Source organism: Micromesistius poutassou (assembly GCF_964030765.1).
Source record: "Micromesistius poutassou genome assembly, chromosome: 5".
Lineage (NCBI taxonomy): Eukaryota > Metazoa > Chordata > Actinopteri > Gadiformes > Gadidae > Micromesistius > Micromesistius poutassou.
The window spans coordinates 2,653,679-2,660,593 of NC_140275.1; positions in this window are offsets into that span (position 1 = coordinate 2,653,679).

The window sequence follows — 6,915 nt, forward strand, 5'->3', positions numbered from 1 at the left end:
AGAGTGTGTGTGTGTGTGTGTGTCTGCTTGAGTGTGTGCGTCGTATGCAACATCAAATCCAGCATCTAGCAGACGACCCCCTGAACGCGCACACACACACACACACACACACACACACACACACACACACACACACACACACACACACACACACACACACACACACCGAGACAGGCACACACGTGTGTGTGTGTGTGTGTGTGTGTGTGTGTGTGTGTGTGTGTGTGTGTGTGTGTGTGTGTGTGTGTGTGTGTGTGTGTGTCTCAGTGTGTGTGTGTGTCTCAGCGTGTATGTGTGTGTCTCAGTGTGTGTGTGTGTGTGTGTGTGTGTGTGTGTGTGGTTGGCGGCGCAGTGGGGGGCTCCAGCGGCCCTGACTCCTCTCAGCTTCTGAGGGGAGGAGAGACGGGGAAGGGTGGGAGGTCGGACCGCCACAGCACGCACACATGCACACACACACACACACACACACACACACACACACACACACACACACACACACACACACACACACACACACACACACGTACATGTACACACACACACACACACACACACACACACACACACACACACACACACACATAGAGATACACACACACACCCACACACACACACACACACACACACACACACACACACGTACATGCAAATGCACATGCGTGTGCTTGTGTTTACAAAGGCACACGCGTGCATGCGACACAAGTGATTATAAAACAGCACCATGCCATTCACTGCAGGACGCTGTTGATATTAGTGTTGTTATGTACATACACGCACACACACACTCACACGCAAGCAAACAGAAACACACAAACACATTGTCTTCACGCGGGTTGCCATGGTTTCTTCTCCAGAGAGCCGGCCCAAGGCCACCGCCCTGTTGATAAACACCACACACACATAGACATACACACCTACACACAAACACACACACACCACACTGTGACACGCACATACACACGCACACTGACACACCCACACACCTACATAAACAGTACTGACCACCTTTCACACAACCAACACGATATGCTTTGTTTACGCTGAGATCTGTTTACCTCGCCGTGTTTCCGCGTCGACTGAAGAGTACCATGCATCGGTGTGAATTCACCTTTTCTCTTTTCGTTGATCCATCCACAATCCAGCCGGGGTCAGAGGTCAGGATGTTATGTTCCAACGTCCGGGAGACTCAATACGGTGGCCAATAAGATGTGGGCTGAGGCTTCACTTCCTCGCCGCCCGTGGGATAATACATTTATTATTGACCTGGCTTGGAACCCATCTCCGCACCTTGGGGCTCCGGGGCTGTTCGTACGAGTGGGAGGTGAGCTCACAATCCCCCTGTCATCCAATACTTTTCTTCTTCATCATGGGGACTCTGTGATGTCGGCGAAGCTCCTGCAACATAGATGAGCCCTCCTGGTGTGAGGGAGACCTTTCTGTGGTGGTGGAGCCATCATAATCACCTGTTGGGGGCTGCAGTTAGGGGCTCCCTTTGTGAAGTGTATTCACTCACTGGGGATTGGATGGATGTGGTACCTCATGTATATCCTACTGTGATGGGATTGGATGACGTTATGCTTACTGTGATGGGATTGGATGATGTGGTACCTCATGTATATCCTACTGTGATGGGATTGGATGACGTTATGCTTACTGTGATGGGATTGGATGATGTGCTACCTCATGTATATCCTATTGTGATGGGATTGGATGACGTTATGCTTACTGTGATGGGATTGGATGATGTGGTACCTCATGTATATCCTACTGTGATGGGATTGGATGACGTTATGCTTACTGTGATGGGATTGGATGATGTGGTACCTCATGTATATCCTACTGTGATGGGATTGGATGACGTTATGCTTACTGTGATGGGATTGGATGATGTGCTACCTCATGTATATCCTACTGTGATGGGATTGGATGACGTTATGCTTACTGTGATGGGATTGGATGATGTGCTACCTCATGTATATCCTACTGTGATGGGATTGGATGACGTTATGCTTACTGTGATGGGATTGGATGATGTGGTACCTCATGTATATCCTACTGTGATGGGATTGGATGACGTTATGCTTACTGTGATGGGATTGGATGATGTGGTACCTCATGTATATCCTACTGTGATGGGATTGGATGACGTTTTGCTTACTGTGATGGGATTGGATGATGTGGTACCTCATGTATATCCTACTATGATGGGATTGGATGACGTTATGCTTACTGTGATGGGATTGGATGATGTGGTACCTCATGTATATCCTACTGTGATGGGATTGGATGATGTGGTACAACGTGTACTTCTACTGTGATAGGATCGGATGACATGGTATCTTGTGTACTTCCTACTATGATAGGATTGGATGACGTGGTGCCTCATGTTCTGTTTACTGTGATGGGATTGGATGACGTGGTACCTCATGTTCTGTTTACTGTGATGGGATTGGATGATGTGGTACCTCATGTTCTGCCTACTGTTCTGGGATTGGATGACCTGGTGCTCATGTACTACTTAACGCATTAAGGCGTCTCCCTGGTAACGGTGCACTCACAGTTCCTACGATGCACTTAGTTAAGTTAAGTGCCACCGGGGCCTAATGGTGATAGTGTATTTAATTGCAATAGTATATACAAAATTACAATCCACCACCACTGCGACTGAGCAGCACGCTGGGTAGCTGTGGTTCCATGACTCACATTCTGGGCCCTGATGAGAATATTCCAGAATAAGATGGAAGACGGGGTCAGTGGGAGCCCAGGACCCTCACAGTTTCACAGAGTGGTTCCATTAATTGCAGTGCTCCGTGATTATCCACGAAGGCCGGTGCCGACGAGGGGGTCAGGTGCATTGTGTACCGTAATTGCGTGAGTCAGGCCGCGCTCGTCGGGTCCAAAGCAGTAAGCCATTTTTTTTTGTCAAATCGAGGGAGGTAGCGTCGACCCTTGTTGCTTGAAATTGATTTTAAAGTGCTCATCAAATAGATTGCTTTTGTGTAAACATCGCTCTACTCTCGCTTAATTTTTTACAAATTCCGACGATACGCCCGCACTGCCATTATTCATTTTGGATGAGTTTTGCTCGACGGTTCAGGACCACAAAGGAGAGTCAGGGGGTGGGGCGGGGGGGGGGGGTATGGTGGTGGAGTGCTAGGTAATATGAAAATTGCTTAATTTCCCTTTCTTGCCCTTTCAGTCTCTTTTCTCTTAAAAGCCTCGGCTGGGAGGACTGGGGGATGAAGGGACTGAAAAGGTTTGATGCTAAAACGTTATTTGCTGATTTGTATTTTCTGCTGCCATTTAAACTAATAGAACATTAAAGCTATGGCAGGTTATCCGGAGAACCAGCCAGAGTGAGCTTCAATTTGTCCAACTAAAGCCTCCACCTCCTCCCTTCAGGTGTCCCTCCAAAGCCCCCCCCTCTTACTCACTGTATGTTGTACATCCTTGCACTTAAAAATAGTGCTTAGCATCGTGTAGCATCTTATCCTAGCTATCTCTGTTGTATACGGGGAATGGGTTAGCCTAGCGATTGTTAGGGCTTGGCACTTGGTTCTATGAACATCCTTACTGTACCCTCAGCGATATATTCATTCTATTTCTTCTTACAAATGTACTTATTGATAGTCGCTGAATGCCCTGAACGTAAATGTAAAAGTGCAGTCTAAGTGCAGGCCTGAGACAGCCATAGATACATAGATACAGCCATAGATGCAAGGAGTAAAACGTTAGAACTATTGGTTCTATTGGTCCCCGGTTGAAAAACAACTGTTTATCAGCTCCTAGTTACTACATTCAAGAGATTTGAGCAATCTTTGCTCATTCTCCTTTTCATCCAAAATGACTAATGCCTAAAGCACACGTCTGTGTCTGGATGGAAGCAAAACATTTTTTTTGAATTTTGCCATCTGGAATAGACTTGAGTCTTATTTGAAGTGAGAGGAAAGAATCACGCACACACAGTGTGCTTTGATCTGCTAAGACAATGTGATTTTACTCCTTGTTTGTTTGTTTTGTAGGCTTTGGGCTGTACAGTGAATTCAGAGCTAGGAAATCACAGAATCACTTTTTACTTGTTCTAAGCATCCTGTATCATGCACTTTATGTATATATTGTATGTATACATACATACATACATACATACATACATACATACATACATACATACATACATACATGTATATATATATGAGTGTCTGTTTTATTTACTATTTACCTTTTAGTCTTCATCTGAGATCCAAAGGGACTGAACGCAGATACGTCATTATAAGGAGCAGGTTGGGGTCAGGGGCCACTAGGGTGACGCCCCAAGCCAGTAGTCTCCCAGTACCCTGAGAGTACCATCACCACCGGCCCCCCACTAAGCCCCACACACTGTAGCCCTCGGCCTCATGGCCATGCCCCAAGTGGAAGTGGATTGACATGAGTTCTCCCCCGGTACTTGGATTCCATGATGAACGGTTGGTCGGGGCGTCTGGATCAGCACGACGTTCCACCGCGACCCCACAGGCCCTGGAGCAGGGGGCTGGAGCGTCGGGCTGGAGCTCTAGGCCGGAGCGTCTGTCCGGAGAGCTGGCCTTCAGCGGTCAGGCTGTCTCCCCTTTGGTCATGGATGAACGGTTTCCGTCTCAGCAGCTGGCTGCAGAAGGGAACCAGTGGCTTCATATAAACATCATTCTGTCTATCAACCCGCCTCTTAAAGGCGTTTTATAATCCATACACATGGCCCTTTACATATTTATTGTGAAGGGCCCTACATACACACCCGTTGGTGCTTGATGGATAACCCTGAATGGAGGGGCCCCGGGTCCAATTACCGTTGGCTACCTGGGATCTCGCTCGGCACCGCGTTGTCAACATGTGGAATGAATGCTCTCCGTTTCCCCCAGCAGGTCAAGGACGCTGACAGCGGAGACTATGAATTTTATATACGGCATGTCACAAATGTTTACATCTGAATAGCGAAGAGGCCCTGCCTGAGTTCGCCAGCGGTCTTGAATGTTTAATTATACACATGGATTGTGTTCGGGTCCACATTCGTATTTTATATGTGAGGGAGACAAAGTTTCCTCATTGTGTTATGATGTGAATATTATGGTCTGGGGGAGGTTTTGTTTTCGTGACATTTACGATACCGTATATTGGTATCGTATATACTGAAGTTAAGAAAAATATTGAAAAAGGGAGAATAGAAGGGAACATCAATATGAGAGAGAGAGAGAGAGAGAGAGAGAGAGAGAGAGAGAGAGAGAGAGAGAGAGAGAGAGAGAGAGAGAGAGAGAGAGAGAGAGAGAGAGAGAGAGAGAGAGAGAGAGAGAGAGAGAGAGAGAGAGAGAGAGAGAGAGAGAGAGAGAGGTTGTATATATGTTTACCTTTGTGATCCTTGTTTTGCCGTATTTTCATTCTTTGTGAGTCATATCCCTTCAATGTGTAAGCACAGTTGGACAATAAAGCTGATGACTAAATTATTCAATAAGCACGTCTTTAGACGTTCAAACCGCAGCAGAGCCAACGTCTGAAAGATGATTTCTCAGAATGTCCTCGGAGGATACTCCCAGCCTCATAAGGTGCAGCTGAACTCGTGTTGTGACAGCGGCTTGCTGAGTGTTTCCACCGGCCTGCGAGTGCCTTTACCTGCGCAACAATCAGAGGAAAAACCAAGAGCTGTCTCATTCCCCCTCCCTCGCTTTGACAGCCCGACTGTCGAGGAAGAGTACGACTTGTCGAGGTCAAGCTACAGTCATCACTTATCAGGGATCCACATCCTGAGACGCATCAATTACACCGATGCTATCTCCAATCCCATCCGATACGCCAGCGCAGCCTCACGGTGATTAGCAGGAAGAGGACTCCCTAATCTCTCTCTCAGAGATGGATTAGTGCCACACGGCCTCCGCTGAGACTCCTTCTGAACTCGCTGTCCCAAGAACTCCGGGTCCCAAGGTGCCCCTCTCGCTCTCTCGGCAGCGGTTGACAGATTGCATCGCTGCGTACTGAGTTTCACTGCCGCCGGTGGTAATTGTAGTCTTTTGATGTATCAGATGATGTGTGTTTTTATGGGCTCCCTAATGCGATGGCGTGGAGAGCATCAGAGCAGATCATTCCAGGTGGAGGTGGAGCTGGGAGGAGGAGATGCATGTGGGTTTGAGTGCAGCGGTAGGAAACACACTGAATGTAAGCTCTTTTTTGGCGGTTACTCCAAAGTTCAGAGTGATGATTGGACTCTCATGGACGGTCCACCAATGGGCTTGCTGGAGGAGACGCAGCATGAGTGGTTGAGGAGGTTCAGTCTGTGACAGCCCCTCAGAGGTCCTTCGCTATGATGTCGGCTGCTCCTGGCTGGGTCCGCGGCTGTAGCGCGGGTGGATGGGTATGATGGGGTGCAGGCGTCTTTGTTATCAGAGAGATGAGCCGCTGCAACCGACTTGGCTGCTTGGAAATGCGCCGATGATGTGTGACGAAGCAACAAAGTGACACAGGTTCACACAGTTCCACGCTATGCAACAATTGGCGTATCGTACAATGCGAAAGTGTCCAGGACTATTACCGCCGTAATATACCGCAACAGTTATTTGTGCTTCCGAGCTATTAAGGTAAAACCTCTGTTTGAAAACAGAGAGGTTACCTGATGAATGATTCTGTACAGAACCACGGGGCGTCGGGCACTGCGGGACACCAAGCAGAAATGTTTATTTATAATGCAGGAAAAGCCTGCATCCCATATTTATAATCAATAACCAGCATATACATCATCCAGCTCTCCATCAAGGCAAGGCGGCCGTGGCAGCCTTTCTAAAAAATACAATGTATAATTTATGATGCAGGCACTCTTGTGACAATAATGGATAGATAACTTTTAATAAGTTATTTTCTACTCCAGGATGTGGGCTGTGTTTAAAAGCGTGTGAACCT